Raw genomic sequence first — 17200 nt, 5'->3', positions numbered from 1 at the left:
CGATATCTTTGACAGTCCTCCAGACTGAGAATGCACAAGAGTGAACCCTGTTCTAAACTGTGGATTTGTGTGATGCTGCTGGTGGTGGCAGTCCATCTCTGGTAATGAATACATCACTGTGTGGTGGGATACTGAGTGTAAGAGAGACCGTGTGGATAAGAATAGGGGATGTGAGCATGCTTCATTCTTCATACTCCGCTTACTGTCACTGTGCAATAGCTTTCAAACTAGAACATATGAGGAAGACACATTTGTTGATGGACACTTGAAATTGGAAAATGGTTTGGCATACTGAAAATAGTATGACTTTTGGACTAGGAAAGACATTGAATCTTTACTACACCAATTTGCTATCACTAAACTTTTCAGTGGTTGGGCAAGTAATACAAAGAATAATAGTTGCTTTGCTAGACTACTAAGAGGAATAATTAAGATAATGCTCAAAACCCTTAGTAAATAACTCAGTGTTGCTCCCCCTATTCCCAGCCAGAAATACAACCAATATCTACTCCTCTTCCTCCTCAGGGCCCAACAAGAAACCTAAGTACAGGCATACCTCAGTACAGTTTCTGGGGAAACTGAGTTTAGTGGGCTTTACAGACTATAGGTGAGGAGTTACTTATTGAAATGAAGACTTTACCCAGCATTGATGTTAGCTTTCTGATAGTCCTACTCTAGTCTTCACTAGTATAAAGTGGTCTATTTACTCTAGTCCCTCCCAGATGCTGTGTACAATTAGGGCAGAGTTGTATACAATAGGCGGTATTGAGTACCTGGATGCTCAGGTGAGGGCTCTTGACCCTCTCAGCACACACCCCTTTATAGGAACAAGGAAAAAGTCAACAAGCTCAGCTAGGAAGATCATTCCTAAGTGGCACAGTGGAACTCCCAAAGATGGTAGTTGTTTTGCTTGCGAGAAGAGTCCTGTAATAAAACTCTGTAACTTTCAATAATTGCTCAGTTGTTATTACTTGTATTCTGTTCCAGGTTTCTGGAGTGAATTGGTCCTTTATGTCAGTGAGAGCAGAAGACAGGCCCATTACTGGTAGAGTCCCAAGGGCTGGTGTCACTTTGGTGTTGACAGATAAGCAGTAAAAGGCCTGAGATCCAATTTAACCAATTCCAAGCACACAGTGTTTTGAAAATGTTACCTGTTTCCCTGGCACTAAAAATATGACTGATGCAGTTTAAAAGTACCTCACGTATGTTTATCCTTGACAAAATGTAGACATGATCTTCAGAGACCTATATTTCTTGATGGTTTTTTCCTACTAAATAATGCATATATGTGAAAACAACTTACTAGGAAGATGTAAGCTGCTGCCATAGTTAATAATCTTATGAGAAATGAAACTTGTTTTGGTGGAAAACAGTGACAACGTTATCTTGAGATGCATAAAAAGAGTAGACAGACATAGAACATCAAATAGCTTCTCTTCCATTTCCTCCTTTCCTGAGTGCTAAGGACCACCCCTGCTCCCCTGAAAAAGCAATCTGATGTCAAATGATAGAACTTCTTGATCTACATAGTACCCATCCCTTTTTGGTCCTGTGGCTTCTCTCTTCTCCAAGTCAATGGGCTTCTGATGAAGAAGACTTTTCTGCCCATTCTAAAGAAGTACTGGGGTCACAGAAGTGAGCTAATCCTTTTTCAATGCCACAGAGAATGCTTCCAGGACAGGGCAAAGGTGACATATATGTGGAAGTTTGCTGTGGGGTTCTGGGACAGAAATGTCTTTGCTGTAAAGGAAATGCCACTGAAAAGTGCACTCTCTGACCATGTCCATCTGGTCCTTGTGGAGCTGCAGATGCAAAGTTCAAGACTACCACAGCTCTCCTCCTGTTGGATGGAAGCTACGCCAAGGACTCATTGTAAGAACTTCTAGAGAAACAGAGCTGCCATGGTCACCTTGTTCGGAGCCCAAATAAAGTGACACACTTCACTCTGAGCTACATGAGCCAATGATACACACCTTCTTCTGAGTGTTCTTGTTTTTTCTTCTTCTTTTTTTTTTCCCCCTGCAGAAAGTGTCCTAGCTTATGTCAGCCGACTAAGGAACCATTAAAAAATAGTTATTTCTGTCATGTTGGCTTCTCTTGACATTGTGCACAAAAATGTTAATAAAGATATGGGAAGACATTTATGATTGTGGCACAGGATAAAAGGAAAGCAGGAATTTGAAACCCTGGGAAAATAGCTCTGCAAAGGCCATTGACTTGTCTTCTGAAGTGCATCCTTCTGCTGATGTCTTTTGATGCTTGTGTGTGTGTGTGTGACAGTTTTGTGAGTTGTCACATGACCTTATGTCAAGCCAACTAGAGATGCAGCAGAAACAGCATTGCTTTACGTATAGGAGACAGCTGGAGCAAGCTCAATTGAACTTACTCATACTGTGGCTGATGGGAGGGGGACTCGGCAGTGGGGGTTCACACTTGGGTTTTGTGTAATTAAATCTAGATGCAGCAGCTTTTTTAAAAAACTTTTGGAATCTCTCTCTTTTTTTAATTGGATATTTTTATTTGTTTACATTTCAAATGTTATCCCCTTTCCCGGCTTCCCCTCTGCAAGCCCCCTATTCCATCCCCTCTTACCCTGCATCTATGAGGGTGTTCCCCTACACACCCACACACTCCCACCTCACTGCTCTAGCATTCCCTTACGCTGGGGGAATCAAGCCTTCACAGGACCAAGGACCTCCCTTCCCATTGATGCCAGATAAGGCCCCTTCAGCTCCTTCAGTCCTTCTCCTAACTTCTCCATTGGGGTCCTTGGATGTAGCAGCCTTTAAAGAACGTTAAGTCTGTTTCATTTTAAAAATATGTTCACAGTCACTCATCCTCAGCACTTTGAACAGTAACCATTACCCATTGCAAAGGGAAGCTTCTCTGCCCAAAGCTGGAAGGAGCACAAACCCATGGATATAGTCATAACAGTTTGAAGGTGTTTGACATGACCATTTAGGAAAACAATGCCAGTAAATTCTTGCTGAGGACCTATGATGTCACTGGTCATGGGAATGAGATTTTTGGTTTTTTGGTTTTTTTTCCTTAAGTCTTCCATGTGTTGTCAGACCGTGGAGACAAAAATACATTAATACTTTAAATGATGTTTAAATGACCTGTCTTGATTTTTCTGGAGAAGTAATAGCCAACACTCAGATGCATAGCACAAATCCTTCAGTTATCCCGAACTGATTTTCATGCTCTTCGAAAATGACTTGTAAATCTTCTTAAAGAAAATGACATCAGAATGTAGAGAGTAAGTGTAGGATGTCAGTCAGTGTGAACATAAATGTGTACCTGAGGAGGAGACAGAGATGATGCCCATCTTACACTTAGAGGATGCTTAAGCAGTTGTCCCACATAATGTGTATCTGTCAGCTAGGACAGGGACTCTACAGCTACGTACAAAGTCCTACATGGATTCTCTCTTGTCAGATCTCATTGAGTACTTCTTACCAAGTGCCTCTTTCCAGATGGCAATAGAGGTTCCACACCTGCTCAAATCTGAATATCCCACACTAAGCCCCTCTTATCTGGGTCTTTCTCCCACATTTCCTCATTTTTTCCCTTTCTACTTGATAGTATAGCTTTCTTCTTGCCATGAGAGGAAAGCTTGCTTACTTCCTGTTGGTCTTTCTCCAGTCTTTCTCTCCTAACATTATCTGTGGACTTCACTCTTCTTTTGTGTCTGATGATAAAGAACTCCCCTCTTTTGTACTTAGAGATAAGTAACCTTTTTTTTTTTTGAGATTTTATTTTCACCCAGTTCAAACTATAGGACATAACACGTGTTAAAAAAAAGTAATGCTTTCATTATATTAGTTTATTTTACTTGAAAACTCACACTATCATTTGTAAGGTTTGAAATTCATTGGAATTTGGCTGTCTTTTCATAGTCTTTCAGCATTTGTGACATGCTCCTTATAAAAATTGTGTGTTGTATGGTGTGGTGGTATATGTGTGTGTGTGTGTGTGTGTGTGTGTGTGTGTGTGTGTGTGTGCGCGCACACACGTGCATGTACCTGGTATTTGCTTATGGTATCCATGCATCTGTTTAGGAAACTGGAAGAGCACTGAGCCGTAGTTCAGTGCTGGATCACTTAGAACTCTCTGGTTCAGCTAGACTGGCTGCCAGTGAGGCTTCATACTCAGATTTTTTTTTGAAAAGGTTATATCTCATCAGACTGAACATCCTCCATACTGGGGTTCACAAGGGTGTGCGGTTGTGCTGGCTTTGTATGTGGGTGCCAGGGAGCTTAACTCAGGTCCTTATGTTTATGTGGTGAGCACACTTTACCAAATGAGTCATATTCTCAGCCTTCAAAATTGTCTTTTAAATCTACTCAGAATGACCTTTGACCTTCTAAGTTAGGCTGTGCTGCTGTACCAGGCACGTTCACATTTCCAGATCCCCCTTGCCGCAGTCCTTCCAGTTACAGTTGACTCTTCCTCCCAACTCTCAACCCAGTATCCTCGCTTTATCTCCTTCCAGAAGATAACCCTTATCTTCTGGATAATCCTTAGCCCAAGGCGTACTGCCATCTCTCTTACTTCTCTCTCTCACTTGACCCAGAACCGTAAACCACTCAGGCAAGTACCAAGGTTTCCTCTCTACTTAGTCATGCACAGGACAGAGTTTTGCTAGTTCCCCAGCAGAGTGGAGTTATAAAATGCATATCAGCATTATGTAGCTTGGAAGCCTGGGAGTTTCTGTTGCCATTTCTCTCTGTCCCAGGCCCCAGGGAATGTTGGAGTCATGCGTCCAGTCATAATACTGCTTGCTAATTCTCTACCAAATGTGTTTTTCCTCTTTGTGGCTTCTCAACCAGGACTTTACCTAGTGGGAAAAAAAAAAGATAATTAGGTATTTCTTGAAAATTTTCCTTATTCTCAAATTCATGATATTTGTTTAATCTATCTTGTGGTTGGAAAAAATAGAACAATATTGCTATTTAGAAAGAAACCATAACATCTGGGTTCTGTTAAAGGAGAGAGAAGAAATCTGCATATAAAACACCTTACATGCATTAAAATGTACGTATCCAATTGAAATAAGGAAGGGCGGTGGATACTGGTGGTCATTTTTGGAGGTGATAACCTAAGTGTCTTGCTGCCTTCATGGTATATTACAGTGCTCTTCAAAACAGCTGTCATGAGCACAGTTTACATTTGTAATAAAGATGAAAAGAAAACTTAATTTCAAAATATATTCTTTTAATTCTTTTCCTGCTTTTAGGCCAGTGCCAGGATCAGGAACATAAGGAGGCCTAGAGATAAGACTGTGCTAAGTTAGCCAGCTCCATGTTGATCTGCCCTCACCTTCAGAAAGCAGCCCCTTCTTACCTCCAGTCTCAAGGTGACTACCGGTGGCTACATAAGAGCACCACCTGTGCATTTCAAATTGTTTCTGTTTCTTATTACATTAAACTCTTTGGTAATTTAGCAATTCTATTTCTGATAATCCACCTTAAGGATTTTTTGTCAAAAAAAAAAAATCAATCACTGGAGGAAAAAGAACTGCAAACTAAAATGGCTGCCCACTGGGACTGGTGGGGAAAACCAATAGCAACCATATATTATCTCTGTAGAAATGATCTTCAGCTGTTGAGTGGTAGGAAAATGCCTACACACGCACACACACACACACACACACACACACACACACACACACATATATGTATGTGTGTGTATATATGTGTGTGTGTGTGTGTGTGTGTGTGTGTGTATATATATATATATATATATATATATATATACAACTTCAGGATAAGAAGTATAAGAAGGAGAATGTAGTACAAACCAAACCATACATAATTATATTAAAACATCTGTAAAGGAAATTTAGGTCATGTGATAAATTTGAATATCAATGAAGGAAAAAAACATACTCCTGAATGTTCTATAAAACTAAGTTAAAGCTAAATCAAGGCAGACATTGGTTACCTTTAGAAAAACATGAAAATTAAGTATAATCATAGACAGGGTAGAGGTCAAATGGTAGCTGGCTTGCCTAGCATGTGTGAAGCCTTGGTTAAACCGGTTTGGAGGCCACCCCTGTAATCCCATTAGGTGGGAGGCAGAGGCAGGAGAACCTGCGGTTCAAGGTCATCCTCATCTCCATCTCAAGTACAAAGGCAGCCTGGGCTACAAGAACCTGTCTCTGAAAGTCAAAAATGGATCAGAATGAAACCAGCAGTTCTTCTGGACTCCTCAAACAGACAAGGAGGCACATAGAATACAAAGGTTCTTTTTCTATGAATAAATAAAATATAAAATCAATTTAAAAATTTTACTAGATTTCTCTTGTTTGCTGATAATCAGTTTCATTAAAATCTCAAAGTACATCCAAAATGAAGTGAATACTGTTGATGGCCACTCATATACTCAGTATTTATAGTTTACAATGGCTAACATCTTTCATATATTCATCTCATCTATTTTTTTCTGAGGTTTAAAAAAGTAAATTATCATACTGTGATATTTCAGAGTACTTCGAGATGCAGCTCTTATAAAATAAGGGCAATTTTTCTACATAACAATAGTTTTTACTATCAAAATTAAAAATACAGTAAAAATAGTTTTATTCTATCTACTACTAAATCCACATTTAAATTTTGTGTTATTTCCTAGGTGTGTGTGTGTGTGTGCTTGAGACGCCTAATAGGGGATGATGCATACAGATTGCACTCAATTGTGATGTTATCTATTGGCTTCAGTCTAGAGCCACCCCACACCCAAATTCCTCTGACTGGGGATGGAACTCAGGGTCTGGTGTATGCTAGACAAGGGCTCTGCTTGCCCAGCCTCCCCAGCCTCTGCTTCCCTCTCATGGATACTAACTCACTGATGTGACATCTTTGTTTCCTTGCCAGGCTGCTTTTCTATGCTCCTGCATCCTGTTTACTGTCATAGGGGCATTTGCTCTTTGGGATGTTAAGTTCCAGTTGAATATTTTGGGAGTGACTAGAGAGTGGAGCCACCTGCTTGGGAATTGTTTGTTAGGTCCCCTCCCAGGATGTTCATGGTTTCTAGTGCTCCCTTCGTGATCATGATCGTGAGAACATTGCTCTGAAGCAGAAGTGCCTCCGCTGGGTCTTTCTCAAAGCTCCGCACTCCCACCAGCCGTCTCTGTAGGAATGTGTTTCTACCAACCAGAAGCTCAAGTGTCACAACAATTATTCTTTTGACTTCACTCTAAGTTTAAATTTAAACACACGTATACAGACACACGCAGACACACACACAGATATACACACAAACACACAGAGAGACAGATACACACACATACACACACACACACACACACACACACACACACACACACACACAGAGTTTCAAAATTCCTCACATAGCTAAGGATACCCTTGATTTTGGAATATGACTGCCTAAAATAAACACCCTCTAATAAGCAACAGAAACACCATATCAAATCAAGCTGCTTTAACTGATGACTTATTTTTTCCCCTAAGTATAAGCTCAAAGTTCTTTTAAAACTTTTACGTTCTGATAAATTCAAATATCAGCATAGTTCATTCATGTTGCGGAGCTTTGATGGTTTTGCTGTGTAAGCACCCGGGGACTCTCACACTGCTTCTTTTCTGGGGCTCTTGAGACATGGAAGACAAGTGTGCCTTTGTGTGCTTTGCTGTGCCTCCCAAACTGTGCTTTCTGCCAATCAAAACTGACCAGTCGCGCTGTGCCAGGCTCCTGCATCAGTCCTTGGGCATCTGCCAGTTCCTAAGCCAGGCAGTAGGATTAGTGCTGTGTAGATACACAGCCCACTCAGTTGAAGTTCTGGCAAAAATATGACATTATAATGGATCTTTGGGAAGGTACTTAAATGTTCCATTCAAACTTTGGTCTCTGGACACATCAACTTTTTGATATATTTATAAAAACAACAGCCATAATTTATGTAATTTAAGTAAAGATTTAAATGAATGTCTTTATATTTGACCGTGAACATTTGCTATGGTTATTATTGGGTAACTGGATCTCTCTACCCTAATTAACGGCGTATACACCCACCTCTTTGGCATTTTATTGATGTTTCAACATGGAATCTAGAGTGTGGCTCTTGTGTTATGTAATGCTCTTACTGACATTATACTTGGGCATCGTTATGTACTTGGAGTAAGTGGGGAGAGCAGATTGATCATTCCTTAGTATTTAGTACTGGGTAGATTTAAGGTTCGGGATGACTCCTTGGACTGCTTTCTCAGCTAAGTGAATGGACTCTTTTGCATTATTGAAAAAAGATGCAAGAGCTCAAAATATTGGGCAGGTAGACAAAGACGGAGGCAGAAGTGGAAAGTGACTTCGTTTCCAGTGTTATTAGCAATCTGCTTTCCTTTTCAGAACTGCCTCTGGCTGGAAAGGATTATACAGTATATGTTCTCCAAGCTGTTATGTAAAATTTGTATTTTTTTTCCACGAGTTCTTAAGCAAGAAGCCAAAACGATCCTTTTTATTTTATTTTTCTGAGCCTAAGTGCATTGCGAGGTCTTCAGAAGCCTATTTCATGGTCTGCTAGATTCTAGTGGAGATGGTTGGTAATGAGATAATATTTATTTATATGGAAAATAAATTTACAACAGAGTGCAAAAAGCATGTAAGCAAGCATTACCTGCTTTAAAAATTCACAGTGAAGCCATAGAAATGTTTCCTGTTTCTCCAGGAAAACACTCTCTCTATTTACACACTAAAATCCCTCATGCACATGTCTAGAAATACACACACACACACACACACACACACACTTTATGGAGAGATATGTGAGCCCTTTGAAATGTCATGGTGACTGTTTCTTGCCATCTAATGAATGTTGCAAGAATCTTCCTATCTGCAATACACTCTTCTCTTGAAATCGATTGATAGCAACTGTTAATTTTATGTTTTCTTAAAAATCATCGAGTGATTTATGGTTTGCCTACCAAGGAACAGTGAAAGGAACTTCTGGAGTGTCTTCCGGTGACCTTGACAGCTGCTGTGTTCATAACATTTCAGACTGACAGCTTTCCGCAGGCTTCTGGCGGGAGCACCGCAGTAAATTGCGGCTGTGTTGCAGGCGACAGCTTAGTTCCTTACAGAAACACCAGTCTTCTCAGGTTCTTGTTGATGTTGGGGCTGTAGACTCCAAAACCACATTCAGTCTGCCACGTCTTGGAAGCATCATCAGCGTTGTCAGAACTTAACGTGATTTATAAACATACTTCGTTCCAAGAAACACATTGCGTGATACCTTGACGGTGACAACTATGACAACTTTTTATGATAGAGTCGGCTGGATTGAGACCACGGGAAGTAAAGCTTCGCCTGCGGTCAGGCTTAAGTCTCCACAAAGCTTCTCCACGCCTTGTCTAAATAATGGTAGACATTATTTAGCAAAATGTGAGGCCTTCAAGATCCACCTCACCTGTTTTGGCCTTTACTTCTCTTAAGTCAGTCCTTCTCTTTCTCTTCACGCTCAACTTTGCAGGAATGGAGGAAGCCCTGACAACCTCTACTGATTGAATGAATGCCTTTTGTGAAGCTTCTAAGATACTGGTCTGTGTGGAGTATAGATGGCAAAACTCCTTTGTTTGTTCTTACAATTTCCTTCTGTTTGCCTTAATAATTACCAACTTTTAAAAACATGTTTTCATATGGAAGAATCAGACTTTGTGTATCCCTTGAAATACAAGAAGCACTTCCAGCATTCGTAACCACCCAGGCTTTTCCTCAGGCAAAGCTGGTGATGGCCAGACTCTCCACAAACAAGGTCTGCATTTCTTCTGTAGCCAGTGGAATTTTCCTTCCCTTCTCCGTGGCTTTACTAATCTCTGCTGACTCCCGTGGCCTTTGAGTTCTTAGCTATTGATTGAGCTGTAGCCTCTTGAGTGTGTTGAATGACTGTCATGCCAACACACTACTTTGGCCTACAACTCCACATTCTCTCCATAACCCCATATTCTCATAGTGGAGGAAAATGTATATAAGAAACTCAAGCCATTACCTACCAGGCCATGAGAGTTAAGTTGAATTACTCCTATCAGAACAAGGAGAGAGGAGTGGGTGTATGGCTGAATAGTAGAGCCCAGCCCAGGCCTGTATAAGGCTCTGCAATCTGTCTTGACATAGAGGTGAAGTGGGATGAAAAGGAGACTTAATGATCCAGTGTTTTTCTCAAGAACACTACCCACAGCCCATCCTATACAATTTCCTGGTCCACAACGGTAACAGCTGCAGCCAGGAACCAGCCAGGGTCTGATTGAAGCCCATGCTACCTTTGCATGGTTCAGCAGGGAGCCTTCTCAACCAACAAGCGTCAAATTATCACATCTCTTGATGGCAGGGGATGAGTCCTGCTTGTCTTCTATAACATCGTTTAGTATGATTTCTTCTCATCTGCATCCACACTAAGTTTTCAGAGTCCTATTGTTTTACTTACAGTAGATTTGGTGCTACGCTCTCTAGTATTTTGTCACATGTTTATAACAGGTCATGTTTTATACCATCCTCTATGAAATCCTGGAGCCAGCACCTCTGTATTTTTCGCCCTTGCTTATGAGAACCTGATGAATACGTGTGTCACAGGCACACATTCTCTTCATTAATAGAGGCATTACTGCAAGCCTGAGCTAATGTCCCACTGGAAACAGGCCTGCAGGAAGGTTCATATTTTCAACAGGTTTTATTTGCTGAATCGCTCCCTGGTGCATTCTTTCAGAGCAAAGTAAGAAAAATGCATTTCTTATGCCTGACATTTGGATTTTATTTTAAAACTGTCCATTGTTTTTATTCACAGTTCCATGCACTGCTGCCTAAGGCTGCTTTGTACAAGTGCCTGTGTGGGAAACCTGTTGGTCATCAAGTTCTCATGTCGTGCTTTTACGTAAAGCCCCAGGTTGGGTCTGTGGGCTGAGCGATGAGTACAGACAGACAGCAGCCCGTGGCTTGCTTCCAGTCTACTCCAGACACACTGTGTACTACACTTCTCTGTCTCCTCTGGGCACTGTGATTACGGGTCCTGACAAACCTAATGACTGTCAGGTGAACTGGAATATAAAAGGTATGTCTATAGAGAAAGAATGTTTCCTTTTCGTGTGAATGTGTGGACAAAGGCTTTGTTATTAATATTTATTGGGATATAGTTTTTCCATAGTCTTCTAGCTTCATTAGTGTAGGGGCTGCAGTATAGATAGAACACCGTGGGCTGAGAGGTCAGGGAAGCAAGTGCTGATAGAGAAACCAACCAAATGTAGGCCCAGCTGGAAGGTGAAAGCCTGCAGTCACAATTGCTCAAGAGACTGAGGCAATAGGGTAATGTTCACAGCCGTTCTGGGCAAGCCCGTGAAACCTTCTAATGAAAGGCTTGTAGCTGAGTTGCGGCAGAGTTCTTGCCTAGTGTGTGCAAGGCTCTGGCTTCCATCCCCAACTGGAACTATAAAGAAAGAGAAAAGGAAGGCCTGGGCTCAAGAGGTCACTTTTGTAGAGATAGCTTGGAACGGAATGTGATGTGTGAAGGGGCGAGAAGCCTGTGAGTCCTGAGGAGAGCTCCCAGGGAATTTGATGGATTGCTCTGTACTGGTTATACACCCTTCCTTTCAACTTTAGCTACTTCCTAGATATGTAGACACATCCACACCTTCTAATGACAGCCACCATCTCAATGAAAAGCATCCTTTCAGGATCTTGGATCTTACCAGGATGTCCAAAAGACTCACTGCAGTAGCATTTTTATATAATTAATTGTAGCCGTTCGGCAGACACTTCACTAGAATCTGTTATGGCCTTAGTAAACGCTCATTGGAGTAATGGTTAGTTTTTGGCTGCTATTCCTTGAATTGTGCATATAGTATTATATTCCTGGTGCACATTCAATATTGCATCTGACAGGGAAATTATGTTCTAAAATCAGCAAGGAGGAAAAATTTCAGTCACAATTGCCCTTTTCATCTTTTAATGGCCTATATAAAGGAGCATATGCAGCATTATATGTGTGGTACTGGACACTAATTCTTAACTACATTAAGAGGGAACACCCTTTGCCCAGGCCAAATTAAAAGAGGGAAACGTGTGTGGATGATGTCTGAACCTTCAGACTTGTTATTAGTGTCCTCTTTGTTGCTGTGATAATCACCATGACTCAAAAGCAACTTAGAGAGGAAAAGTTTATTTAATCTCATAGGTTAGAATCTATTATAAAGATTCCCAAAGCAGGAACCCAAGGCAGAGACTAAAGCAGAGGTCATGGAAGAATACTGATCACTGGCTTATTTCTCATGGCTTGCTCAGTTGGCATTCTTATACAACCCAGGACCACCTGCCCAGGGAGTAGCCTCATCTACAATGGGATGGGCCTTCCCTCATCAATCATTCATCCGGAAAATGCTCCCACAGACTTGCCTAAAAGTCAACCTTATGGAAGCATTTTCTCAGTTGAGGTTCCCTCTTCCTAGATGAATAATTTGTGTCAGGAACCTACTTTTCTGTCTTAGTTAGACTTTTATTGCTGAGAAGAGACACCACGACCAAGGCAACTCTTATAAAGGACAACATTTAATTGGGGCTGGCTTATTGGTTCTGAGGTTCAGTCTATTACCATCATGGCAGGAAGTATAGCAGCATCCAGGCAGACACGGCGCTAGAGGAGTTCTACATCTTGTTCCAAAGGCAAACAGGAGAAGACTGGCTTCCAGGCATCTAGGAGAAGGATTTCAAAGCCCACCCCCAAAGTGACTCACTTTCTCCAGCAAGGCCACACCCACTCCAACAAGGCCACACCCACTCCAACAAGGTCACAGCTCCTAGTAGTTCTACTCCCTAGGCCAAGCATATTCAAACCACCACACTAACCATTAGTCATTCACTAACTTCAAAGTCCTTGCGATTGAAGTGGAGAGTTTTAAGGAATAGTTTCTGGCTGTCCTCCTTCAGGTTTGCTTCTCTTTGGTTTTAATATCGAATCTCTGTAATAGGTAATATTTAAAAATATTTGTTCAGGTGTGTGAGACTTAAATGAATAGCATACGAACACGTGCAGTTCTTTGTGAATCCCACATCTTCTTCAGCTTTCACAGTCTCCCTTTTGATGTCACATCTATATTTTCATCTTGGCTTCTAGCACAATCCTGGTTCTGATTCAACATGTCAACTACTGGTATGTACTCCGTGATTCCCTAGGGGCGCCCTCCAGTTCCCATACTCATCTTATTCCCTGCCTTGTATAACTGCTGTGCCAACAAATGGCAATACCACACTCTTAGGCCACCCATGACTTGTCTCCTAGAAAAGAGGGAAAGGACTCTCTCTTATCTCCTCTCTCACCTTTTCTGACATGGTATTAGTCATCAGGTGTTTGGAATAATTGCTTAATTGGTATTGCTAAAATTCTAAATTTCCCTTCAGTCCAATTCTGTGGCTGCCAGAATTCAGGCAACCTTCTGCTTAGAAGCCCTTGATTAAATGTTATCACCACCCATGGCATCTTAGGTAACTATGGGTGGTTCCAATTTGTTGCTCCTGGCTTAGCTCTCCTTTAAGACTCTAGGAAACTATGTATGGTTGGGTTTTTTCTCACCCTTCTCTTTGATCAGGAGAAAACAGCCTTCAGTGTCCCTTTGGATATTCTATGCTTCCTATCTTCGAAGGCATATCTCACATTCAACCACCTTCATAAAATCTGTACAAGAACTCATCAGAAGCATTGGTTCCTCTACTGTCTCAATGTATTTTAGCACATCTTGGGTACATTAAAATTGCATTGTGTTTCTAGTTGCTTCTGCCCTATTGTTATTCTCAAGAAATTGTGTATTATATATATTTTCATTTTATAAAAATAAAACATATATACAGACTCTCACAAAACATTTTTGTGTGTTTGTAGAGGGAAAGAAGAAGACATATACTGTTCTTTATATTTTCCTATATTGCTCAGCAAATATTTAAAGTGGAGTAGATAGTAAACTCAGTCACGGTTCTACATCTATGGAATTGCACTTGATTGAAGGATCAACCTGGTTCCTGAAATGTAAAGTGGAAAGCAAAAATGGGCTGAAATTTTAAATTGAAATTTTCAGAAGTTATTAGTTTAGAGTAAATAATGGAGAATACCCAAGCCTAAAAGTAGTTGTAATAATGATACCGTGTTCAATATAACAGGGAGTATGGAAGAATTTGGGCTGGAAAAATGGGTAGGAAGCAGTTTGATTATTCAATAATTCTCAGTGTATGTGCTTCAGTTCAGAGAAAGCTACTGACTCATCTGGTGTAATTTAAGCACCAGGATCATTTCAGGAATGATGGGTGGAGCATTTGTGCAAGGGGAGAGAAAATAGGATACAGCATGTGTATCCTGTTCTGTAAGTGCCATCCATCCATGGTCCTGACTCATAGGTGGTACTTTCTTTCCAACAGTATTTTTGTATACAGATACACACACACACACACACACACACACACACACACACACACAGATGAGAGGAGAATTTGATCTTATACTCTACTTCTTAAATATGATCAAGGTTTAGAAAGTACAAGCACTTAAATTATTATTAAAAATTATCGTTAAAAATGATAAAAGTTAAAAAGTATTATTTGTGTTGGGGGTAGATATGAGCATGTGTGTGTGTGTGTGTGTGTGTGTGTGTGTGTGTGTGTGTGTGAATATGGGCCTGTGTACTGGGGCAATGAATGTGTGGAGGCGAGAGAACAACTGTCAGGAGTTGAGTCTTTCCTTTCCCTGTGGGTCCCAGGTATTGAACTCAGGATGTTAAGCTTGTGCAGTGTGCAGTTCTGCTAGCTGAGCCATCTCTCCAGCATCCCTATTCATGTTTTCCTTAAAATGCACACAAGAATTTCAACAGTAACCATCTTTTGACCATCTATACCTTACCTATTTTTCTCTTGCTTTATTCTGGAGAAATTCATGTATATTATGCGTGTCTCTAAATGATGAGGATTTTTTTTCTTAAAACATAACCATAAATAATTATCCAATGTGAATAGAATTGACAATTTTCTTTTTAAAATAAAATCCAGCCAGCATATAAGCCTTCAGTTGTCTTATAAATCTTATACCAATTTGCATTTACTGGAATTTTGTTTACATAGACTTACTCTTTTAAAAGCAGATCACATAACATGAATGGTGTGAGAGTCCGCCTGCTTTAGTTTGTGGATGCTATCTATGTTCTTTTCTTATTTCCTTGGGCTTCTTGCTGAAGAAGCCATGGCATCTGCTCTGTATTGCCCTATACTAAATCCTTCGTTAACCTAAATTCAAATAAAGCCTCAGGGACTACAGCTACTTGTAACTTAACACAGGAAGAAAAGGCAATAGAATTTATGGAAAGATAGACTGAGCAAGAGCTGTACAGTTTGAAGGGTAGGTAGTCTTTGCATATGGAAATTCCTTTGGCATTAAACATATATTTATTTATATGCTCATGAAATTTCCAAGACAAGTGCATGAGCTGTTTCAGAAATTAATTTTTAAGAAGTCCCCAGCACTTGGGTGACATAATATATAGGATGTCAAGTCTTTGGGGGCCACTAGGAGAGTAAATTCAAGGCCATGGGCTGAAGGTAAACATACTACACTTTATTAATGATAAATTTCAAGTTTCAATAACAAGTGAATAACTCAGTAAAATATAATACATCTAAAATGCTAAAAAATAAAAGACACAAGTTACTGTTGCAATATAGGGAACAAGAGAGGAACAGAGAGCTCTTTGTAGCTCCTGGGAGATCTGGAGGAGGAGATGAGGACCCACTGGCCTTAGAAAGCTGAAGAAGCTGTGTCCTTAGAGGGCCATCTTTCCTAGGCAAAGCTTTCTTTTAAGTTGCTCCTCCATGTTCACTTCTCTGAGCTCTCCTTTTGGCCTCCTGCTGTTTAATGCCCCCATGGTGAAGCCCCTGGTAAAGCCCCCATGGCAAAGCCCCAATGGCTTCAAAGACCCATACTTGTTTGTTGTTCTTGTTCTAGGCATCATTTCATCTCAGACTCTGCTGCCCGCTGCCGTCTCTGTGGGTCTGTGCTTTCAACCACACTCCTCAGAGACTTAAGTGTACCCCCACCCCCTACTCCACCCCGTGGCCTTCCTTGAAGAACAAGATCCCTCTGTCTGGTGTAGTCACTGTGTTTATTATTGTTTATTTATTCATTGCTCTCTGTTTCCACTCTTTGCCTAGGTGGTACCATCAGTTACCCAGCCTCCAAATCCATGAGTTATCTTTTCCTCTCTTCTCAGCACCTACTGGCCCCGGCTCCTGTGGATGTCATAAAGGGCTCCAAATGTCCCTTACCTGCCCGGTCTCCTCAGCTTCTCCTCTACCTGGAGTGACTCTAGTACTTTATCAGCAATTCCTCCTGCCTCTGATTTCTTCCTTTACACTAACTTCCACACTGCAACCCCAGTGGCTCTTGTTATTGGTTAACTTCTTTGTTTGCTCGAGACTCACTCCCGATACGATACGTAGGGTGGACTGTGGTTGATCTCTTAATCCTTCTCCAGCCTTCTACCTGCTGAGATTTCAGTCATAAACTGTGCCTCTCCGATGTACACTGAGAGTTTTGAAAAAAAAAAAAAAAACCATTTAAACTATCTACTTTGCCTTGCTTTTAATGAAAGCAAACACAAAGCAAAACAAATTTAAAAACAACAAACAAAAAACCAAAAAAGATAAAATGAAACAAAAAAACCCACGTTCCTTTTACCTGTGGAATAAGAACCTGAATTGGTTAAAATGCCTGGGCAGGTTTGGCAGGAGCTGTCTTGTTCTTCCACTGGCTCGTTTCTCACCAGGCTTCTCCCGTGGGGGCTTCAGACGCGAGGTCCCACAAACAAATTATTGCCTCTCATTCGTCTGTGCCCTTTCTTCTGCTGTTCCTCCTCCTTGAAATATTGACACCTTCTGTCTCCCTTCTCCCACCCTTTACAATTCTACTGCCCTTCGAGGCAAAACTAAAGGTCATCTCATTAACGGGTCCCCAGGATGATGGAGCTGTTCACCTGCAGCTTCCACGGAGTTCCGTATGCCCTTGCCAGCCCAGGAAGTACACTGTTCATCCTCTGGCTGCTTCTACACTATGCGTCCTCTTTTACATCGGGGGTCCTTTTCCTCTGATGAGCACAGGGCTGGGCCGGGGATGCAGTGAGCACGTGCATATTGTGATGTAGCTGAAATTATGCCTTGCTACAACAGTGTTCAA

At 41.1% G+C, this 17200-nt stretch overlaps 1 long non-coding RNA gene across 1 annotated transcript; it reads right to left on the bottom strand.

Moving 5' to 3' along the window:
* Positions 1–12525: 12525 nt before the first annotated feature.
* On the bottom strand, positions 12526–17113 carry Gm31957 (predicted gene, 31957). Its single transcript, NR_168505.1, has 4 exons — positions 16706–17113; positions 16294–16552; positions 12859–12953; positions 12526–12687 (listed from the first exon to the last, which is right to left on the bottom strand). It is a non-coding gene; the product is annotated as a predicted gene, 31957 (long non-coding RNA).
* Between the last annotated feature and the right edge of the window lie 87 nt (positions 17114–17200).

Source organism: Mus musculus, chromosome 9, assembly GCF_000001635.26.
Source record: "Mus musculus strain C57BL/6J chromosome 9, GRCm38.p6 C57BL/6J".
NCBI lineage: Eukaryota > Metazoa > Chordata > Mammalia > Rodentia > Muridae > Mus > Mus musculus.
Note: the sequence above shows the minus strand (reverse complement) of the source record. Positions and strands in the feature narration are given on the sequence as shown.